Source organism: Henckelia pumila, chromosome 1, assembly GCF_033568475.1.
Source record: "Henckelia pumila isolate YLH828 chromosome 1, ASM3356847v2, whole genome shotgun sequence".
Taxonomy (NCBI): Eukaryota; Viridiplantae; Streptophyta; class Magnoliopsida; order Lamiales; family Gesneriaceae; genus Henckelia; species Henckelia pumila.
In genome coordinates this window covers 168,232,183-168,257,435 of record NC_133120.1, presented here as the reverse complement: position 1 = coordinate 168,257,435, position 25,253 = coordinate 168,232,183, and positions in this window count along the sequence as shown.

Below are 25,253 nucleotides of genomic sequence, written 5' to 3'. Positions count from 1 at the left end.
GAGAATTTCAGAATGAAGCGACGATAATATCCCGCTAGACCCAGAAAACTACGGATCTCAGCAACCGTCGTCGGACGTGACCAATTAAGCACAGCCTCAATCTTGCTCGGATCAACAGAAATCCCCTCCCTGGATATGATATGGCCAAGAAAGACCACTCGATCCATCTAGAACTCACACTTGCTCAGTTTGGCATACAACTGCTCATCCCGAAGAGTCTGTAGTACCAACCGCAAATGAGAAACATGCTCGTCCGCATTGTGCAAATACACCAGGATGTCTTCAATGAAGACCACGACAAATTTATCCAAATACTCCCTGAAAACACGGTTCATCAGATCCATAAATATAGCCGACGCATTAGTCAATCCAAATGGCATCACTAGAAATTCGTAATGCCCATAGCGAGTACGGAATGCAGTCTTAGCTACGTCCTGATCTCGGACTCTCATCTGATGATACCCAGACCTCAAGTCAATCTTGGAGTAAACTGAAGTACCCTGCAGCTGATCAAACAAGTCATCAATACGAGGCAAAGGATACTTGTTCTTCATAGTAACTCGATTCAGCTGCCGATAATCAATGCACAACCGCATAGACCCATATTTCTTCTTTACAAAAAGAACAGGAGCTCCCCAAGGAGATACACTAGGACGAATGTACCCCTTGTCCAAAAGATCCTGTAACTTATTCTTCAACTCTCGCATCTCTGACGGAGCCAGACGATACGGTGCTCAAGAAATAGGTGAAGTACTCGGCATCATATCTATGCCAAACTCAACTTCCCTAGCAGGAGGAAAACCCGGAATCTCATCTGGAAATACATCTGGGAATTCATCCACAATCGGAATACTCTCTATCCCAACGCTCTAAGCGGACAAATCAACTGCATAGATAACGTAGCTTTTCCCGCCAGACTATAGAGCTCGACAGGCTCTCAAAGCTGATACCAAAGGCATCGGGGGTCGCGCTCCCTCTCCATACAAAAACCAGCTAGCACTCCCATCTGGATGAAAGCGTACTATTCTCTGATAGCAATCCACTGAAGCTCGATATGTAGTCAGCATGTCTATCCCCAGAATACAATCGAAATCTTCCATCGCAAGAACCATGAGATTCACTATCAAAATGTTCCCTTCGAACTCTAAAGGGCAACCCATCACTAGACACTTAGCCAAAGCAGATGGATCCGTCGGAGTAGAAATAGAAACTACTACGTCTAGTGAAATGCATGGTAACTTATGCCTCTTAAAAAAACGTGCAGAAATGAAGGAATGAGATGCACCAGTGTCAATAAGTACAAGAGCAGGTATACCATAAAGCAAAAATGTACCTGCAATAACCTTCTCATTCTCCTCCACTTCCTGATCATGTCTCAAGGCAAACACCTGGCCTGAAGCCCGCGGCTTCAAGTGAGAACTCCCAGCAGACTGTCCCTGTGACCTCTGCTGAACGGTAGCCTGAGAACCAGATCCTGAACCAGAACCGCCTCCCCCAGATAGTGGGCAATCCCTCCAAAGATGACCCACCTCTCCACAACAAAAACAAGCTCCAGAAGCTCTACGGCACTTGTCTGACGGTTGGTTCTTCCCAGAATGGTCGCACTTCTCCTTCTTCCCAAAAAGAACAACACCAGCAGAACCAGAGGAAGAAGAGGTAGATCCGGACTTCTTGAAAGACTGAGCACGGGGACCCAAAGAACTCGCAGGCCTAGACTGAGAGAAAGACCTGTTCCGCTTAATGCTATCCTCCGCCTGGAGACAACGGCTCACCAAACCCTCGTAGGTCATATCATCACCAACCGCCACACGGTCTTGAATCTCTGGGTTAAGGCCCAGAAGGAACAAATTGCACTTCATCTCTGAGCTGTTAGCAATCTCGGGGCAATAGGATAACAGATCAAGGAACTTCTGCTGATACTCGTCAATAGACATAGGTCCCTGCCGCAAGCTCAGTAACTCACCCGCCTTCGTCTGACGGAGTGCAGGAGGAAAATACAGCTTCTGAAAAGCTGTGCGAAACTCGGCCCAGGTGGCCACTCCTCTCGCCGCAATAAAGGGTGCTGAAGTAAACCTCCACCACCTACGGGCTCGCCCATTCAGAAGATAACCAAGTGTCTCCATCTTCTGCTCCTCAGTACAGCGATACGTCTGAAAAGTCGTCTCCATGCGGTCTAACCAGTTATCCGCATCCTCCGGAGACTCACCTCCGACCAAGGGCTTAGGACCCAACTGCAAGAATCGGCGCACACTGAAACGATCCTCATCACGACGACAATGATGACGTTCCCGACGATGATCACGATCATCATCTCCCCAGCATCCACCTCCACTACCATGGCTACTCTGGTCATCATAGTTCGCCATCTACAAAAGTATCTCACGGTTATCTTATGCAGAATCTAAATCCCAAGAATACTATGCATGCTCTGATATCATAAATATAGTGACCCTTACCGAGATCACCTACTAAACAGAACTTAGGCATGCAATTAACTTAATAAAACAGTAATCAAAATTAAACTGCGGAAACCATAAACAATATACAATCCCCAGGAAAGGAATCTGTAAATACCCAAATAGTTATACAACCAAATCGAACAGCTGTATCAACCCAATACAAAGATTAAACCTAGACGAAGCTCCAGCTGGCCAACCACTGTCTAGCCTAGGGGTGCAAACGAACCGAACCTGTTCGTGAGCTTTACGAGCCCGCTCGATAAATATTTGATTCGTATTCGAGCTTATCGAACTTGAGCCGAATTCGAACATGTTCGAACTTTTTTTCGAGCCGAGCTCGATCCAAAATTACTCTGTTCGATAGTTCGCAAATAGTTCGCGAGCATTAATATTTAATTAATATAATATAATTATATAATAATATATATACATTTCGAGCTTTCGAACCATAATATCCGAATAATTCGCGAATAGGTTCGAATATTTTGAACCGAACTCGAACTCGAACTTCATTTCGAGCCGAACTCGAGCCAAAATATTTGAAATTATCGAACTTCGAATCGAGCTCGAACTCGAATATACTCTTATCGAGCCGAATTCGAACCTTAAAATTTTACCATTATTCGGCTCGATTCGGTTCGTTGCACCCCTAGTCTAGCCCTTCTTGGATACACCCGCCTCGTCCAATCGCAAACCTGCCCCATGGAATAGGGTGTCCAAAAACACAGAGTACGAGACGTGAGCATAAAACGCTCAGCACGAGAGTATGAGTATACATGCATGCAAAGTGAACTCCCTACAACTCGAGGTCAAGAATCGGATAACAAAGACAAACCGGGCCCTGGTATGTAGCACAATGTGCCGTCACTTCAGGAGGTGGCTCACATACCGAAATACCAGGGGATATGCGGGACCCAAATCGATGGAAGTTCATCCACTAATAGGATAGGGTAAACCCTACTAACAGACATCTCGAAAGAGATAGCTCAAGATGCAAATGTATGCAGCATAAAATCATGGCATATAAATCATGCAGTCACATAATACATGCATACTCAGTCAGGATATCTCGAACAGTACTTTCGTACCTCAAATGCTAGGCGCGCTCTACTAGCTCTAGGTCTACGCCTATAATCCGTACTACAATGTAAAATGATACTAACATCATTAAAGTGCTCTAAAAGCCTCAACTAAGCTATTGCATACTCCTAAATATTTTTAGGAAGCAAAAGCTATACCTTCGTCCGTCATTAGCCCTTTGCTGTTGATTGCCTCAAAACTAGGCCACAGCTCCGCTACGACGCCTGGATCGCTACGCCACTTCCGAATTCCCAATGGGACGCCTAAAATTCCCTAGATCTGAGCTAGAAGACTAAGGAATCGAGAGAGAAGTGGTGAATGGTGTGACTGAAAGTGAATCTCGGCCCTCCTATTTATAGACGGAGTTCGGGCCGTCCAAACCATGCTTCGGAGCGTCCGAACATGATCGGACCGTCCGATCTTGACTTCGGGTTGTCCGAACCCAATAATGTGTCATTGCTTATGTCAGCACAATGACGTCATCCATGACGTCTGTCGGCAGAATGATCGAAGCATCCGAACTTGCCTTCGGATCGTCCGATCTAGTTCGGAGCCTTCGATCCTCCACTTGGGATCGTCCGAACTCAAGTTTAGCAAATGCAATTAGTTCTTTAATCTCTTTAATTGGTTCCGGGTTACTACAACACTCATACGCTTGCGAGCATTTTTCACAACAGAAGCTTTGTGCTTTGTTCAAAAATCAAACTTATCAAAGTTCATACTTTGTGGCGTTTGTCAATTGATTATCCTTGTGGGTTGTCAGAAACAGGTTTTCTGAAGGTCCCCTTGTGATCAATTGTTTTCTCTTCGTGATTGTTTGTTGCTAGTTTCAAGTAAACTAGAGGTGAATAATCCAAAACCTTTACTTGTTTTCAAGATTGGGCAATTTCTTGATTTCTTTTGTTATTGGATTGAGGATACGATTTTAATATAGTCATGTTTGCCTTTCATACATTAAGAATTCATATCATTTGGTATCAAAGCCAAGGTTTTGAATCAAGTAAGTATCCTACCTTCCTATCTTTTCGTTCATCGCGTCCTTCGTATTCTTCGTTCTTCATCTTCCATCTTTTATCTGAGTCTATTCTATTTCAAATTTCTAAGTCGTTTTTTTGTGTCAATCTTGTCGCCCAATTTTTTGTGTCTTACGCTACAAGTTATCTCATAAAAAGTCAAAAAAAATCGAAAAATCGAAAAAGTCAGAAAAAAAAATAGTGGAAAATTCGGTCCAAAAAAAAATATATTGAAAAACCGAAAAAGCTTCAAAAAAAAATTATTGAAGAAGCCTGATAACTTGTGGTGAATACTTTGCTCTTGTTCATCCTTGGGTGCAAGTCAAAAATCCAATTCCATAACTTTCTTCTTCTTGTTTTTGTTAATTTTCGAGAGTCAATCTTCAAGTGTCTACAAGTTGTGAACTTGAAAGTTTGGTTCATTCCCACACAAAGAAAAAAGCCTACACAAATTTTGAGTGAAAAAAAGGAATGATTGAGTGAATTTTTTTTTTGGAGTGAATCGTGAGAATTTGTGTGAGGTAATTTTATTACTAACATTTTCTTGCAGGTACAATGAGTTCTAATAAATAAGGAGGTGATAGTTCTAGCCAAGGGTTTTCCAAGTCCCAAATAGATTATTTGTCTAAGATGGTGAGAGAAGCAATGAGGGCTGAATTGGAGACGGTGCATGAGAGGATAAGTAAACTTGAAGTTGGTGGTAGTGAGGATGATGAGAGTTTTGGTGAGAATTGGGGTAGGAATAGGCGAGATCAAGAGGGTGGAAGAAATATAAGGGAAGCAAGGCATGGAAGATACATTGAAGGGGGAAGGGAAGATGGAAATATTATTGGGATTAAGATTAAAATTCCTTCATTTCATGGGAAGTCTGATCCGGAGGCTTACTTATACTGGGAGATGAGAGTGTAGTCCATATTTAACTGCCACAATTACAGTGATGCAAAAAAAATAAAATTGGCGGTTGTTGAGTTTGTAGATTATCCTCTTATTTGGTGGGATCAATTTGTTATTTCTAGGAGGCGGAATCGAGAGCGTCATATTGAGACATGGGAGGAGATGAAGCAAATTTTGCGGAATATATTTGTGCCAAATTACTACTATCGTGACATGTTTATGCGGTTACAAAACTTGAAACAAGGTCCAAAGAGTGTTGAAGATTATTTCAAAGAGTTGGAAGTTACTATGTTCCGGGCTAATATTGAAGAGGATCGTGAAGCAAATATGGCCCGTTTCTTATGTGGTTTGAATAGGGAGATTCAAGACCAAGTGGAGCTTAGACATTGCATGGATCTTGAAGAGATGGTGCAAATTTCCATGAAGGTGGAACAACAACTCAAAAGAAGGGGCATGGGTCGAAATTCTACTGTTGGATGTTCTTCTACTCCTTGGCGTCCAAACGTTGGAAAACGAGAGGATGTCAAGCCGGTGTCCAAGCCAAAAATTGACACCAAGAAAGAAATACCAAAGCAAGGAGTACAAGGTAAATCTGAAACTCCTATTAATCGCTCTAGAGATATCAAATGCTTTAGATGTCAAGGTGTTGGTCATATTTCTAGTCAGTGTCCAAATAAAAAAAATTATGATTGTGAATGCTTGTGGTGAGTTTGAGTCGGAGATTGAGGAGGAGAATTATGATGATATGCCTGCGTTGGAGGATCTCGATGATGAGGGATATGATGCGGTGGTTGGAGAGTTGTTGGTTACTAGGAGAGTTTTGAATGTGCAACAAAAATAGGAGGAAAAAAATCAAAGAGAAAATTTATTTCATACTAGATGCTTTCTGAAAAATAAAGTGTGTAGTGTCATTATTGATGGGGGAAGTTGTACTAATGTGGCGAGTAGTGAGCTTGTTGAAAAATTGAGTTTGCCTATACTAAAGCATCCTCAACCATATAGATTGCAGTGGTTTAATGATAGTTCGGAGGTGAGGGTGACTAGGCAAGTTGTGGTACCTTTTTCCATTGGTAAGTACGAGGATGAAGTGTTGTGTGATGTCGTTCCTATGCATGCTTGTCATATCTTGTTGGACATGACGGTTTTAAAAATCATTATTCTTTTACTATAAAGAAAGAGTCTGTTGTATTGTTGCCTATGACTCCAAATCAAGTATTAGAGGATCATTTGAAAAAGAAAAAGAAAGAAGAGGCCGAAAAAAAGAGTAAACAAAAAAGTGAGATAGCCATAGAAAAAAAAATGAAAGAAAAAAAGATGAAAAAAAAATTGAGAGGAAAGAGGCCTATAAAAAAATATATATGGCCCAAAAGAGTGAGTTGCGAGAGATTTTACATGTGCCTACTCTACTTGTGTTGATTTTCTATAAGGAGATTCTCCTTAACACAGGTGATATAGCCGGAAATATTCCGAGCAACGTTGTTTCTATCTTGCAGGAATTTGAAGAATTATTTCCGGAGGATTTAGCTCAAGGATTACTACCTTTGAGGGGAATTGAGCATCAAATTAATCTTGTGCCCGGAAGTGCATTACCGAATCGTTCAGCTTATAGGAGTAACCCGGAGGAAACAAAAGAGCTACAAAGGCAGGTACGTGATGTGACACCTGACTTGTAGTCTAACCTTTGTTAGGTATCACATTCCTTAACAACACTCTATGTGGGAATTTAATATCCCTAATTAAAGTGTCTTAGGCAGTAATAGATCATTTAAACGATTAGTGTGTGCGGAAGCGAAAGTAAAGATTTAATAATAAAATATCAATAAAGATCTTTTATAACAACAGGACTGAATTCTTAAACAAGTAGCAGTACATGGATAAGACATTTCTTTATTTTACTAAGCATATGGTCTCTGATGAGCATAAAAGAGACTACATAAAACATAATTGAGAACATTATTTGTGGCAAAGATGGTTCATTCACTGACATTTTTCTTCATTATCCATATCTGGAACCCTGGCTCTGAAAATTACAATAGAGAAAAAAATAAAGGAGGTTAAGTCTTTAAGGACTTAGTGAAAATAAAAGATTATTCATTGGATAAAATTTCCTGGTAATAGTAGTAAACATCAGGATAATAAGCTTAAGTAGGTAGGTATGAATTCAATAGTTTAGTAGCAATCATTCCAGTTGTGATAAAGAGGGTGAGCCAAAGTGAACACGAATACCCGATTTTAACCCGCTGTTCATTGGACTCAATATCCAGACCGAAGTCCGTTGTCCAGGGCTCCCACTTCGAATAACATTCATTCATTCATTCAATCAATCAATCAATCGATCAATCAATCATTTGATCTTTCGATCATTCCACCATCCGTTTTGATGATAGACCAATACATTATGAAAATCAGGTATAATAATATCGAATCAACAAATTAATATGAACAATAGTTAGGATATATTATAATTTCCAGGCCGAATGCCAAAGGGCTGTATAAAAATAATAATCCCTTAAGTAATGAAAACCTCACCTCAATACTTACTATCCGAATCAGTAGATAACTTCAAATTCCTATAATTTTAGGATATTCCATATGCTAGAAATACTACCAGATGTTAGGCTAGTTTATATTTAAAATTTGTTGCTCAAACAAGGAAGGAACATTTTGATAATTCATAAGAAAATTTATAATAATTTGAAAGTAGATCCAAAAATTTTGAAAATTTGACAGTATGTATAACTCAAAGAAATATACAACTTTTGTGTTCAAAGCATGTCAAAATTCCAAGTCGATCTTTGACCAAATCAGCTTTTCCAAACTGATTCTCTAGGTATATTGACCTCCGGAAAAATGCTTATTCCGGCAACTATTCTGGTCATAGGCCACCATTCTAGTATACTAGACATTACAGGGAACAACTTTTACTTTAAGATCTAGGCTAGAAACAGATTCTATCTTTGAGAAAATCGAGCCTCAATCTTGCGTCTAGCCACTTTCAAAACTCAAGTTTCAAAGATTTAAGGATTTCTAAGGAAAATCATAACAATTCATGTACTTGTCAAAAAATTATGAAACTTGAAATATAAGCCTAAAACAAGTGTAGAAAACTACGGCTGCCGGAAATTTTGTTTTCTGCCGGCGCGTGCACAGCTTCCGGTGGCCACGCGCGGCCCAAACTTTTACCGAAGATGTGTTGCATGATTTCCTACATTTTTTGTTTAATGTGTTTTCTCAAATTCCTAACCGAACAGTACCAGAAATGGAATAACCTACTGTGACTTTTACTCTACTAGACTGAAGAACAAAATACTGTTCCGACGTTATTCCCGGAAAAACGACGGTACTGATGCAAACTAGGGTACATCTGGAGCAACTTTCATGTTTAGACTAGGTTCAAAACTGAGAGTAAAGGTATGAAAAACGAGGGTGAAAACAGTACCTGCAAATGGTTTCTGAGCACTGTTTTTCCTTTCCGGACAGCGGTAGTTTAAGAATTTTGACGGAGAATCGGTTGATCTTTTTATGACACCTCCTTCACTACTATTTTACTGGACATCCTAAGTATCTTGAATAATTTTTTGAGAATTTTGGAACGTGTTCTTGGGTATAAGTGAGTAAATCCCCTTTTTTTTCAACCTTTAAGCACAATATTCTCACACCTCTTCAACTTGACACTAGACCACTAATCATCACGAAAATCTGAAGGAAGGCTCATCAAATGAGGTATGTGAAGGGTCTCTATATATAGGAAAGAACCAAACATGATATCCTATCCATGGAACACACTTTCCGATCACCGGTTGGGCAAAGGGGAGGTGGAGTGGTGGCCAAGAAACCTATTAACAAGTAATATATATATATATATATATATATAAGCATAAAGATATTATAATAATATATTTATAAAGAAATTTATTTACATATATATATATATATATCAAATTAATTATCCTAAAAAAAAAGGGGCATTACAACCTTCCCTCCTTTAGAGAATCTGGTCCCCAGATTCGATCACGATTGCAAGAACAACTCGGGGTAAATTTTTTTGATCTCTTCCTCTTTTTCCCAAGTATCCTCTTCAAAATTATGGTTCCTCCAAAGTACTTTGACCAACTGGATTCGTTTGTTACGAAGTTCTTTTATTTTCTGATCAAGTATTCGAACAGGTTTTTCTTCGTAAGACAAATCTTGTTCCAGTTCTACAAGCGTAGCATCCAACAAGGGTGTAGAATCAGTGTAGAATTTTCTTAACTGAGATACATGGAACACATTATGTAACTTGGAGAGTGATTCAGGAAGTTGTAGTCAGTAGGCTACATATCCTATCCTTTCCAGGATTTCAAAGGGGCCTATGAATCTGGGTTGTAGTTTTCCTTTTTTTACAACTCTTCGAATTCCTTTTCTAGGAGATATCTTGAGGAGAACTTGGTCTCCAACTGCAAATTCCAAATCTTTTTTCCTTTTATCAGCATAGCTCTTTTGCCGGCTCTATGCTGTTAGCATCCTTTGCTTGATGACTTGTACAATATCAATTGCTTCTTGAATAATATCCGGCCTTAAGATACGAGTTTTCTCATCTTGGGTGTGACGCCATTCTTCAAGGTCCCAATTTAAAGGTGAGCGACATTTTCGTCCATATAATGCCTCGTAACGAGCCATTTGAATCGTGGCCTGGTAGCTGTTATTGTAAGAGAATTCTATGAGTGGTAAACTTCTTCCCCAATTGTTACCAAAATCTAGAACACAGGTTCGGAGCATATCTTCCAAGGTTTGAATGGTGCGTTCGGATTGTCCGTCTGTCTGAGGATGAGAAGCTGTACTGAAATTTAATTTTGTCCCAAGACATTCTTGAAGCTTTTTCCACAGTCTGGATGTAAATTTTGGGTCTCTGTCAGACACAATATTTGAGGGTATCCCATGCAATCGAATGATTTCTTTCTGGTACAGTTCTGCGAGTTTCTCTACTCCATACTTACTACTAACAGGAATGAAGTGTGCTGATTTAGTCAAACGATCTACGATCACCCAGATACTATCAAGTCCCCCTTTTAAAAAGGGTAATCCTATCACAAAATCCATAGTTATCTTATCCCATTTCCACTCGGGAATAGGTAGAGGTTGTAAAAGACCTGATGGTCTTTGATGTTCTGCTTTTACCATTTGACAAGTAGCACATTGACTTACAAAATTCGCAACATCTTGTTTCATTCCTCTCCACCAAAAGTACTGCTTCAAGTCCTTGTACATTTTGGCCCCACCGGGATGATTAGAAAATCGAGATCTATGAGCTTCTTCCAGAATTTCCTTCTTCATTGAGCAAGGTACGCAGATTCGGTTACGAAATAATAACATACCCTGTGAATTGGTGTTGAAATAAGAATCTTGACTTTTTTCCTTGAGTATTTTTAAATTAGGATCTAAGTCTTGATCTCTCTTCATCCTTATATGGAGTTCTGGTTCAAGTCTCAGACCTGCCAGATGACCATGAAAACAAATATGTATTCCCTTTCGTGGATTGTATGGAGTTTTAGCTTCCCTTCCTTCTAAGTGGGCCAAACTGGTCTTTCTGCTTAATGCATCTGCTACAACATTAGCCTTACCGGGTTGGTATAAAATTGAGCAATCATAATCTTCTAAAAACTCCATCCATCGACGGTGCCTCATATTCAAGTCTTTTTTAGTAAATAAATATTTCAGGCTTTTATGGTCGGTAAAAATGTCAAATGTTGCTCCATATAGATAATGCCGCCACTTAGCTAGTGCAAAAATTATCGCTCCCAACTCCAAGTCATGAGTGGGATAGTTAAGTTCATGTCCCTTCAATTTTCTTGAGGCATATGCAATGACCTACCCATTTTGCATTAATACACAACCTAAGCCTTCTTTGGAAGCATCAGTGTAGACTATAAATCCTTTAGTTCCTTCTGGTAGTGCTAATACTGGAGCAGAGGTTAACAAATTTTTCAGTGCTTGGAAGCTTGCTTCGCATTCTTGGTTCCATTGAAAGGGGTAATCTTTGCGGGTGAGTTGAGTTAAAGGAACTGCAATTTTTGCAAAGTCTTGTATGAATCTACGATAGTACCCTGCTAGGCCCAGAAAGCTCCGGACTTCGGTCACGTTGCTTGGCTGTTTCCACTGCATTACTGATTCTATTTTGGTAGGATCTACCTCCAGCCCATTCTTAGAGATTATGTGACCCAAAAATGTCACTTTCTCTAGCCAAAACTCACACTTGCTGAATTTGGCATATAGTTTATTTTCCTTCAGTGTTTGGAGAACCATTCTTAAATGACATTCATGATCTTCCTTGCTTTTGGAGTAAACAAGGATATCGTCAATGAAAATTACCACAAACTTGTCTAAATAAGGTCGGAAAACTCGATGCATCAGATCCATAAATGCAGCGGGTGCATTTGTCAATCCAAATGGCATTACTATAAATTCATAGTGACCATACCGGGTATTGAAAGCAGTTTTGGGTACATCTTCTTCTCGAATCCGTAGCTGGTAGTATCCTTGCTTCAGGTCCATTTTTGAATAAATTTGGGATCCTTGTAATACATCAAATAGTTCATCAATTCGGGGTAGCGGATACTTATTCTTTATGGTGACATGGTTTAGTTCTCGATAATCGATGCACATCCTGAGAGTGCCATCTTTCTTTTTTACAAACAATACTGGGGCTCCCCAGGGCGAAGAGCTCGGTCGGATATAACCTTTCTCAAAAAGTTCTTGTAATTGAATTTTTAATTCCTTTAGCTCTGCAGGTGCCATTCGATATGGAGCCTTAGACCTGGGCCTTGCTTCGGGGGTTATATCAATGGTAAACTCGATTTCTCTGTGAGGGGGTAGAGATTTAATCTCTTCTGGAAAGACTTCAGAAAAGTCTTGCACAATGGGAATTTCAGATACCCTTAGTTGATCTTTTGGCTTGTTGAAAAGGTATGCCAGAAATCCTTGTCCTCCTTTTTTAATAATAGAATGTGCTTCTAAAGCAGATATAAAGGCGTTGCTAAAAGACTTGTTATTATGATTCCTAGACATGGCTTCTCCTGAATCTGTAAGTTTGATCTCCTTTGTATAACAGTTCAACTGAGCTTGGTGTCTACACAGCCAGTCCATCCCTAAAATGATATCATATCCTTGTATAGGGAGCTCAACTAAATCAGCATAAAATATTTTTTTATTAATTTCCAGGGGGCAATCCTTGTAAAGGACATCACTGGAAATCTTGTTTCCCATTGGTGAACTTACTTCCAAGAAGTATGGTAGTTTACTAGATATGAGATTTAGATTGCACAAAAAAGTACTGGAAACAAAAGAGTGAGTTGCTCCTGGATCAAATAGGGCTTTCCCGACCTTTTATAATAGGAAAAACTTACCTTCTACCACAGCAGTGGGGTCAACTTCTTCATCTTTTCCCATGAGTGCATATGCTCTTGCTGGGATCTTAGTTTTTGGAGCTGAAGAAGTTTGTTGGGATCTTTTCGGGCATTCTTGAATGCGGTGTTGCTCACTTCCACAGACCAAACATTTCCCATTTTTCCTCCAGCACTTATCTTCATTGTGATTAGGTAGCCCACAGTATCCACATTTTTGGTTGTTGTGATCTTCCTGAAAATTTTTTCTTCTAGGTCCCCCATTCTTGTCAGGTTGAAATTCCCTTTCAAATTTTCTTTTCTTCTGATTGTTTTCTGTGAAATTGGAAGTTTTGGTTTTCTTTTCCGTTTCTTCTCTTTTGAGGAGCGTTTTCATTTCGGCTTCCACTCGTAGGGCTTGATTGACCGTGATATTATAGTTAGTAGCCTCCGTTGATAGAGTTGACCAGCGAATTTCTAGGTTTAGTCCTTGAACGAATTTCCTTGTCTTCCTTAGTTCATCTTCCATGAAGTGTGGGGCATAGTGGATCAATCGATGGAACTCAGCTTCGTATTGGGCTACTGTCATTGACCCTTGAACTAGATCCATAAATTCCCTCTCTCGAGTTTTTTGAACTACTTGAGGGATATATTTATCCTTAAATTCTTGTGTGAAGTTATCCCAAGTTCTTGGCGTCTTATTTCTACTCCATTGGTGATCTATGACTCTCCACCAGTCATAAGCAGCATCTTCGAATTGATAAGTTGCTAGATTTATCTTCTGTTCATCTGAGTAATTGTGAACAGAGAATATTTTCCGAATTTTTTTCATCCATGACTCTACTTGCGTAGCATCCGGAGTTCCCAGGAATTTTGGGGGGTTGTAACGAAGAAAACGTTCAAAGGTCCGGTCACCCACATCAGGGTTCCTAGGTGATTGCTGGCAATAGTGAAACAATTTTTTCATCATTTTGCTCATAAGGAGTGGGTTAGGCTCTTCTGGTGGTTGATTTGTAGCATCTCTAGTATTTTGTGGTTGATTGTCTTGGTCATCTTGTTTTCCTTGATTCCCTTGGTTTTCTTCTTGTAAACTTTCACTTGAGGATGCCATGTTACTACCTTCAGATATAGAGACTTGTGATATGCATAGAAGGTTATAATTTAAAAGTTAGAACAAGTAAACATAAAATAGTCATTCATTGAAGAGAAAATTGATGACTAATAACAACTATTTAGTCACACCATATTGCAAAAGTTAGGATACAGACAAATTTTCCTAATAATATATAATGATATTATTATTCCCTTCCGTAACAACAAAATGGCAAGGGATCACATTAAAGCAACTAATATAATACTAGTGATGATGATAGTCGGGTACTAATCCCCAGTAACACCAGATTCAGCATCTGAAACATCCTCGTCGTCTGAAATAATTATGATCACCTCATCATCCCAGGCTCCAATAGGTGGTAGTGGGTCCTCTCCTTGAAAAGGTTCAAGCTGTATGATCAGTGGAGGATCATCGGGAAACTCCTCGGGGTCAGACTCATACTCTGGGTCAATCAGCCAAACATCATCATCTAGAACTGGAGGCAAGGGTGGTAGCTCAGGTCCTATGATAGGTGGCTCAGCTGGGGGTATGACTGGAGTGTCAGTAGGTGGAACCTCTGATGATACTACAGGGGGAACAACTAAATGAGTCACTGTTGGAGGAGCTGATGAATCAATAGGAAAACTACTAGGCCCAACGATGTCAGAAGGACTAGAGATACCCACTACGCCGGGCTCCAACCCATAAATAGCATACTCAACCATGCCACGACCCTCGATAACAATGTGATTAATCTGGTCGTTGGTGTAGAACTCCTCCCTCATGAATCTCCCCAGCTCTCGGTCATAGTAACCATGAATCTCACAAAGGTGCACAATCATCCTATCTCTCTCATAAATGGCTCGGCCTACGCTACCATCATATGCTGGAATCTGACTCTTCAAGACATACTCCATGTGATTCTGAAAGAACTCGGGTGCTCCAAAAGTATCAATGTGCCATCGATATATGGCTAGTTGATTAAGTAGGCTTTGGTTTTCCTGGGTCAATCGGGCAATCTCCTGTTCAGACAGGACCCTATCAGTCTCCCTAGCTGCCAACACCCTATCCCGATCCTCTGAAACCTCTAAGGTGACATGCTCAGGAAAACGGGATACATACTGAGGTCCAGGAGTAAAAGTACGGATGGGGGAGTCTCTGCGGATAAAAATAGTATCTAGATGGCCTCCATGGTTACTGGAAGAATCAGACATCCTGTAATAAAAGAGTTATAGAAACAATTATCATTAATTAGAAAATAATCAAACCTAAACCTGCAACCGTTGGGCTCTGATACCACTACTGTGACACCTGACTTGTAGTCTAACCTTTGTTAGGTATCACATTCCTTAACAACACTCTATGTGGGAATTTAATATCCCTAATTAAAGTGTCTTAGGCAGTAATAGATCATTTAAACGATTAGTTTGTGCGGAAGCGAAAGTAAAGATTTAATAATAAAATATCAATAAGGATCTTTTATAACAACAGGACTGAATTCTTAAACAAGTAGCAGTACATGGATAAGACATTTCTTTATTTTACTAAGCATATGGTCTCTGATGAGCATAAAAGAGACTACATAAAACATAATTGAGAACATTATTTGTGGCAAAGATGGTTCATTCACTGACATTTTTCTTCATTATCCATATCTGGAAACCCTGGCTCTGAAAATTACAATAGAGAAAAAAATAAAGGAGGTTAAGTCTTTAAGGACTTAGTGAGAATAAAAGATTATTCATTGGATAAAATTTCCTGGTAATAGTAGTAAACATCAGGATAATAAGCTTAAGTAGGTAGGTATGAATTCAATAGTTTAGTAGCAATCATTCCAGTTGTGATAAAGAGGGTGAGTCAAAGTGAACACGAATACCCGATTTTAACCCGCTGTTCATTGGACTCAATATCCAGACCGAAGTCCGTTGTCCAGGGCTCTCACTTCGAATAACATTCATTCATTCATTCATTCAATCAATCAATCGATCAATCAATCATTTGATCTTTCGATCAATCCACCATCCGTTTTGATGATAGACCAATACATTATGAAAATCAGGTATAATAATATCGAATCAACAAATTAATATGAACAATAGTTAGGATATATTATAATTTCCAGGCCGAATGCCAAAGGGCTGTATAAAAATAATAATTCCTTAAGTAATGAAAACCTCACCTCAATACTTACTATCCGAATCAGTAGATAACTTCAAATTCCTATAATTTTAGGATATTTCATATGTTAGAAATACTACCAGATGCTAGGCTAGTTTATATTTAAAATTTGTTGCTCAAACAAGGAAGGAACATTTTGATAATTCATAAGAAAATTTATAATAATTTGAAATTAGATCCAAAAATTCTGAAAATTTGACAGTATGTATAACTCAAAGAAATCTACAACTTTTGTGTTCAAAGCATGTCAAAATTCCAAGTCGGTCTTTGACCAAATCAGCTTTTCCAAACTGATTCTCTAGGTATATTGACCTCCGGAAAAATGCTTCTTCCGGCAACTATTCTGGTCATAGGCCACCATTCTAGTATACTAGACATTACAGGGAACAACTTTTACTTTAAGATCTAGGCTAGAAACAGATTCTATCTTTGAGAAAATCGAGCCTCAATCTTGCGTCTAGTCACTTTCAAAACTCAAGTTTCAAAGATTTAAGGATTTCTAAGGAAAATCATAACAATTCATGTACTTGTCAAAAAATTATGAAACTTGAAATATAAGCCTAAAACAAGTGCAGAAAACTACGGCTGACGGAAATTTTGTTTTCTGACACGCGCCACTTTCGGCGGCGCGTGCACAGCTTCCGGCGGCCACGCGCGGCCCAAACTTTTACCGAAGATGTGTTGCATGATTTCCTACATTTTTTGTTTAATGTGTTTTCTCAAATTCCTAACCGAACAGTACCAGAAATGGAATAACCTACTGTGACTTTTACTCTACTAGACTGAAGAACAAAATACTGTTCCGACGTTATTCCCGGAAAAACGACGATACTGATGCAAACTAGGGTACATCTGGAGCAACTTTCATGTTTAGACTAGGTTCAAATACTGAGAGTAAAGGTATGAAAAACGAGGGTGAAAACAGTACCTGCAAATGGTTTCTGAGCACTGTTTTTCCTTTCTGGACAGCGGTAGTTTAAGAATTTTAACGGAGAATCGGTTGATCTTTTTATGACACCTCCTTCACTAATATTTTACTGGACATCCTAAGTATCTTGAATAATTTTTTGAGAATTTTGGAACGTGTTCTTGGGTATAAGTGAGTAAATCCCCTTTTTTTTCAACCTTTAAGCACAATATTCTCACACCTTTTCAACTTGACACTAGACCACTAATCATCACAAAAATCTGAAGGAAAGCTCATCAAATGAGGTATGTGAAGGGTCTCTATATATAGGAAAGAACCAAACATGATATCCTATCCATGGAACACACTTTCCGATCACCGGTTGGGCAAAGGGGAGGTGGAGTGGTGGCCAAGAAACCTATTAACAAGTAATATATATATATATATATATATATATATATATATAAGCATAAAGATATTATAATAATATATTTATATAGAAATTTATTTACATATATATATATATATATAAAATTAATTATCCTAAAAAAAAAGGGGCATTACACGTGAACTTCTCGATAAGGGATTTGTGCGTGAGTCTATGTCTCCTTGTGCAGTGCCTGTTTTGTTGGTTCCTAAGAAAGACGGTTCATGGAGAATGTGTGTGGATTGTAAAGCCATTAACAATATTACCATCAAGTATAGGCATCCTATTCCTAGTCTAGATTATATGTTGGATGAATTGCATGGTTCTAGCATCTTTAGTAAAATTGATCTTAAAAGTGGTTACCATCAAATTCGGATGAGAGAAGGTGATGAATGGAAAACTGCTATTAAAACTAAGTATGGGTTGTATGAGTGGTTGGTTATGCCATTTGGGTTAACTAATGCACCTAGTACTTTTATGAGGTTGATGAATCATGTTTTGCGTGCTTATATTGGAAAATTTGTTGTGGTGTATTTTGATGATATTTTAGTGTATAGTAAGAACTTGAATGAGCATGTTGAACACTTGAGAATTGTGCTAATCACACTAAAGGCTGAACATTTGTATGCTAATTTGAAAAAATATGTGTTTTGTACAAAAGAGCCTGTGTTTCTTGGATTTGTTGTGAGTGCTCAAGGTGTCAAAGTTAATTAGAACAAGGTAAGTGCAATTTGAGATTGGCCAACGCCTACTTCTATTGGCCAAGTTCGAAGTTTTCATGGTCTTGCAAGTTTCTATAAGAGATTTGTGAAGGATTTCAGCACTTTAGCGGCTCCTATGACTGTCGTGATCAAGAAAAACGTTCCATTCCATTGGGGCGAGGAGCAAGAGAAGTCTTTTGATATTATTAAGAAAAAATTAATTAATGCTCCTTTACTTGTATTACCTAATTTTTCTAATACTTTTGAAATTGAATGTGATGCGCCAGGTGTAGGAATTGGCGGTGTCTTGATGCAAGGTGGACGACCAATTGCGTACTTTAGTGAGAAGCTAAGTGGAGCAGCGTTGAATTATCCTACATATGACAAGGAGTTCTATGCCTTGGTTCGTGTGCTTGAGACGTGGCAGCATTATTTGAGGCCAAAAGAATTTGTGATTCATACGGATCATTAGTCTTTGAAGCATCTCAAAAGACAACAAAAGCTGAACAAGAGACATGCCAAGTGGGTGGCGTTTGTAGAGACTTTTTCCTACATTATCAAGTACAAGCAAGGTAAGAAAAACGTGGTAGCCGATGCTTTATCACGAAGGTATATGCTTCTATCTACTCTAGATTCTAAGTTTTTTGTGATTTGAGTATGTGAAGGAGTTGTATGCTATTTGATTTTGGTGAGATTTATGCGTCATGTTTACATGGTCCAAAAGATAAATTTTTCATGCATGATGGATATTTGTTTAAAGAAGATAAGTTGTGTGTGCCTAAATCGTCCATTCGTGAGTTACTTGTTAGGGAATCACATGGGGGTGGTTTAATGGGACATTTTGGTGTGGCTAAAACTTATGAAAATTTGCATGAACACTTTTATTGGCCACATATGAAGCATGATGTTGAGAATATTTGTGAGAGGTGTGTGATTTGTAGGAAAGCTAAGTCTAAGACACAACCACATGGATTGTATACTCCACTTCCCGTTCCTAGTGAACCATGGGTAGACATTTCTATGGATTTTATTTTAGGATTACCAAGGTCTAAAAAGGGGAGGGATTCTGTGTTTGTGGTGGTTGATATATTTTCTAAGATGGCTCATTTTATTGCTTGTCATAAATCTGATGATGCATCTCATGTTGCGGACTTGTTCTTTAATGAAATTGTTAGATTGCATGGCATGCCTAAGAGTATTGTGTCTGATAGAGATACTCGTTTCTTGAGCTACTTTTGGAAAATATTATGGTGCAAACTTGGTACTAAATTACTGTTTTCGACTACATGTCATCCTCAAACGGATGGTCAAACTGTGGTTGTTAATAGGACGTTAGGAACTTTGTTGCATGCTATAATTAAAAAGAATTTGAAGAGTTGGGAAGAATGTTTTCCATTTGTTGAGTTTGCATATAATCGTAGTGTGCATTGTACTACAAAATTTTCACCATTTGAAATTGTGTATGGTTTTAATCCTTTAACCCCATTGGATTTAATGTATTTGCCTATGAGTGAAAGGGTTAATATGGATGAAAATAAAAAGGCTGAGTTTGTGCGAAATTTGCATGAGAAAGTGAAAGCGAACATCGAGAAAAAGAACTTGCAATACACAAAGCAAGCAAACAAAGGTAAAAAGAAGGTCGTATTTGAACCCAGAGATTGAGTTTGGTTGCATTTGCGAAAGGAGCGTTTTTCGGAGAAGCGGCGTTCTAAGTTGTTACCAAGAGGCGATGGACGTTTTCAAGTCTTGGAGAGGATCAATGACAATGCTTACAAATTAGATTTGCCAGGTGAGTATAATGTCAGTACTACTTTCAATGTTTCTGATTTATTTTTGTTTGACGTAGGTGATGATCAAGATTTGAGGACAAATCCTTTTCAAGAAGGGGAGGATAATGCGATCATGGATGGTTCGCGTGTTGATCGAGTGGCTAAGGATTCGTTGGAAATGCCAAGAGGACCAGTTACGAGAGGCCAAGCTCAGAAGTTCAAGGAAGCACTTCAATCCTTGATGTTGAAGTCACACGTGGGCGTTGGATTTCTTGATATTCAGTTTGGGGGATGTTATAATCTTATTGAGGTAAAAGGAGATCAAGAAAGTGAAGAAATTGAAGATCAAGCTCGAAGCTACAGCGCGCCCGCGCCTGAGACTTAACACGCCCGCGCCTTGATTAGCGAACCTACAGCACGCCCACGCCTTCTGATTGCGCGCCCGCGCGTTCGGATGCCAAATTGACGAAGATTTTGCGAAACTTCGGCGTGTCCGCGCCTACATATTGCGCGCCCGCGCCGTGTCCTGCACAGCTTTGGCATGCCCGCGCCGATGAGTTTTACATGCACCAAAGGTGCTTGTGTGTGTGCGAGATATTATGCTTATTTTTTATATTTTATGTTATTTTTGAGTCTTTTATTCCTACTAGGAAACTTTTAGGAGATATTATTATATCTTTAGATATATTTTGCGATATCTTTTATTATTTTGTAGTTGTATTATAAATACAACAAACATTCATTATTGAATGACCATTAAGATTTCAGAGTTTTATACATAAAATTCTCTCTACAATTTTTATTGAAGCTTTGTGCTTTGTTCAAAAATCAAACTTATCAAAGTTCATACTTTGTGACATTTGTCGATTGATTATCCTCGTGGGTTGTCAGAAACAGGTTTTCTGAAGGTCCCGTTGTGATCAATTGTTTTTCTCTTCGTGATTGTTTGTTGCTAGTTTCAAGTAAACTAGAGGTGAATAATCCAAAACCTTTACTTGTTTTCAAGATTGGGCAATTTCTTGATTTCTTTTCTTATTGGATTGAGGATACGATTTTAATATAGTCGTTGTCTTCCATACATTAAGAATTCATATCATCCATTTGCTGAGTGTTTCCCAAAACACTCACCCCTTACTTTCCTCCCCAGATAAGAATGAAGATCAAGTCGAAGAAGATGAACAAGACATATTTTGGGGTTAGAGATTGATTTTCAAGACATGAACACTTATGGAATTTGTTTTTGCTTTAGTTTCCCTTATGTTATCGCTTCCTCACTCATTTTGTATTGTAAAGACATTTTCGTTTTGTGTAATAGACTGCCTTTATGGTCTTTTGATGAACTACGAGGCTTATTGTTGCAATATTAATTATTTAACAATGTCGGTGCCGCGGCTCAGTCTCGAGACGTGACAGTGAGGCCAATAATCAGTAATCAGAGTTCAGTATTGATCAGAATATATATTTCTACTACTAGTTGACAAGTTAAGTGCATCAGAAAAATCAGTAATCAGTCTCAGTTTTCAAAAATCGGGATTCGAACACAATATCATGTTGGAATCAATTTTAAAGCATATAATCAGTTTTAAATCGGAAAGCCCACTTACTGTAATTTGCCAAACAAATTATTAGATTGTTCTTGCAATTAGCTTGCCCTTGCCCATTTCACTAGTTGAACTTAACTGGATGCTTTCGTACTCAACTAGATTATCAACTTAACTTCTTTCATTCGATGTATGTTGTATTTTTTTCTTAGAATTTGTGTAACTCTTAATCAAAAGTCTAAGTGTTATTTATAGGCACAATTTTGACTGTTACACCTCCATTCAATGTCATTAATCACCTTGATTTCAAGTTATTGTGTCAATTACAAATCTGTAATGGTTGGTGTCTTTGAATGGATTTGACTGACTAAACTGGAATAACACCGAACTGGATTTCTCATGTTCATCATTTCAATTCAACTGATCCAGTTTCCTTATTTCTCAACTGGTCAGTTGCTTCTTCTCTCAACTGGTCGGTTGCTTATCTTAGCTCAACTGCTTATCTCTCAACTGGTTATTTGCTCATCTTAGTTCAACTGATTGGCCAACTGAACTGGATTGGTCAACTGGTCCGAGAACAAATGATGGATCGGTTTTCATAGCTCAACTAAACTAGTTCTACTCGTTAACCAACTGGTCTGCTTTATTCAATTCAACTAGACCGGTTAATATGCCTTCGCTCACTTGATCAGTTTCTTCTTAGTTCGAACTGGTTTAGTTCAGTTCTCTTCTTGCTCAAGTGATTTTCGGGTCTTCACATCCTTCCTTCCTTATAAAAAGTTTCATATATCCTCGAAACTTGATTTTTCCCGTGAGAGTTAAGGATATCGTTTGCGCATGTCCCTTTCTAATTCCCATATAAATTCACATCCCGTATGATTGGACCATTGGACTTAGCCATCAGATATAGTTCCTAGCTCATCTCAAAACTTGGCTAACCAATTCATTCTAAGTGTTTAAATCTAATTCCACCATGTTTACTAATCTAGTAGTTAACTTAAATCTAGCAACTAAGCACAACTTCCCACCTCTAGAAAAATATTGAAAGGTATTTTATATTATATATATGTTTCACGTATTATATATATATATATATATATGCACATACATACATACTAGCAGAGATATGTATGTCAAACCCTCCATCTTGACCGAGTGGGGGTTAAATCATGGAGTTGTCTAACTTCAAAATGGCTACATATAATTGTACTTTCACATATTACCAATACAAGGAAGACTCTCTATCTTACATGCACACCAAAGTACCCATGTCGCGACTTATTAGATTGGGGCTAATCTCACAACGATACAAAGACAACACACACTTGCTTGCATACCTTACACTTAACATTCACATGCAAGCACAATATACATATATATTAAACAAGTAGACCCCTATAGATATATCGCGACCAATGTCTAGAACATATAGTGTTTTTACTTGTGTTTGGGCCTATCTGCACCACGAAATATGTGATGAGTGTTGTCCTGGCCACCAGATGTTCCTTCATCAAATGATGTTGAAGTAGTATACTTTCCATCATTCTCAATGCCTAAAAGGCGTCGATTCTTGATTGGAGGCATTATTACTTCTGCATCAGCTTGGAAACTTGCAAGTATGAGTGCACAAGCAAGAAGAATAGAAATCACAAACTTCATGATTAAGGGAACCTGCTGAGAAAAAGTAATTCATCAGAGAAATATACGAGATTAAGTTGAAATTAACCATATATTAATGTAAATTTCGAGTCTTTAAGAATATTTATATATATCAAAAGTTTTGATATAGTGAGCATCTACTATGGGCACACCTAGGTGAACACCAGCTGATTTGGCGTTTACTCACTGGTTGTACAGGACGCCACCTCAGCAGTGGACACCCTGTGTGTGTGTGTAGACACAGACGCATAAAGATAGGCTAGATAGCTAAGAAAATTAGGTTTTTACAGTGCAAGAATATATCTATTCATATATATATATATATATATATATATATATATAAAGATAGGCTATATGGATAGATATAAAGATAGGCTAGATAGCTAGGAAAATTAGGGTTTTACAGCTATGCGTCTGATGCAAGAATATTACCAGTTATCTTCTTAACGTTCAGAGTTGCATTACTTCATGATACACGGAAATTAACTATCTGAGATCACATTATATAGTGGAAATTATTTGCTGTATTATTTATTAGTGGCAAACCAGGTAGAAGCACTAAAGGAACAAATAATTTAAGTAGTGGAGCATGCATTACATATGAATTATAAGCACTGCATGCATAGGAAACGAGATGTTATTGATGGGGTCTATTGATTTTTCAATAGAGTATATATACATGTATTATTAAGATAATTTATGAAGAAAAAAATACATAATCATTTACTTCTAAAGCTTGCAAACTCTTCATAAATAAAGACGATTTTTATCAGTTTAATTAATTATCAATGTTATAATACGCGTACTGAAAATTAGTATATAGAGACAGGGAATTCGGCAGCTAGCTATGTGAATAACCAACAAACATGGAACATATATATATAGACATAATTACACTCTCTCTTCTACACGTTTCTCCCAATATCAAACACGTCTCAATTCCTGGAACATTTCACTAAGTAAGTTGTTGCTTCAGCTTGTCCTCTGATCGATTTCTTGTATCGATTTTATACATACATGACTAAAAATAATGGAAGGTACGTATTAATATTGGATTATATCGATTCAAATTTCGATTTATTTCGATTTTATGTATTATGTTAACGTTTTTTATTAATCTGTATTATGTTAACGTTTTAACGGATTTTATTTCGATTTTATGTATTATGTTAACAAAATGTATGTATCTCATATACTCAATATTGCACTATCGATATCAGATATAGAACATGTTGAAACACGTACTAAGATCTGTCAGATCTGATACCCGTAGCAGCGGAAGGTTTAAAATTTTTATTTTCTGATCTGGAACGATTCCAGATCGTGGGTATCAAATCCTTACAATTAAAATAAATAAGTAAAATAAAACAAGATTAAATTTCACCTCTCAAGTCTCAACTTGAGGTTATGGACTCCAAGAGATAAATCTGCTCTTCTTGTATATCCTAGAAACTGATGACTCGATCGATCAACTTCTGAACCAGGTCCACGAACAAAAATCTAAACCCTCTGACATACTGCACTAGAAAGTCTATCAGAAGTTTCTACGAAAAGATTTAACAGATCTGATCTGCTAAACCAGACTGCAATTTTCAAAAATTGCAGACTGGAATTTTCGAACAGGAGAAGGGAGGGGGCGGCCAAACCTAGGGAGAGTGCTCTCTAGGTTTCGAAAATTATGAGCTCCTTGTATGTAATTTCTGTACTGCAATAACTTATTTATAACATGGGCTGCTAACAGCTTAGGGCCCATTAGTCATAAGTTCAAGTCTGACAAGCAAAGCCCGCATGTTCAGAAATTAATATAAAATTCATCGTGACTCAAATTGATAAACCAATTTTACTAATGTGTACAGAAACTTTTTCTGCATATTTTAAAGTCAAGATAAATATTCTGAATCCGAATTCAGTGGTTTTCAAAAATGGCATCCCTATGTCATTTTAGGAAATCTCACTCCCTCTACTCATCAATAAGAAGTCCTACTTCTCATTCGCTAAATTTAACTCATTAAATTTAATTATCTCAACGGAGATTAGAAATCTATTACTTGTGTAACCCTCAATGGTTCAGGGATACAGCTAGCCGTGGGCCCACAACTTCTTGTGACTCGGAACAACAATTTCCGATTTGCCCATCGAATCATGGTAAGAGCGCCTAGCAACATCGCCCCATG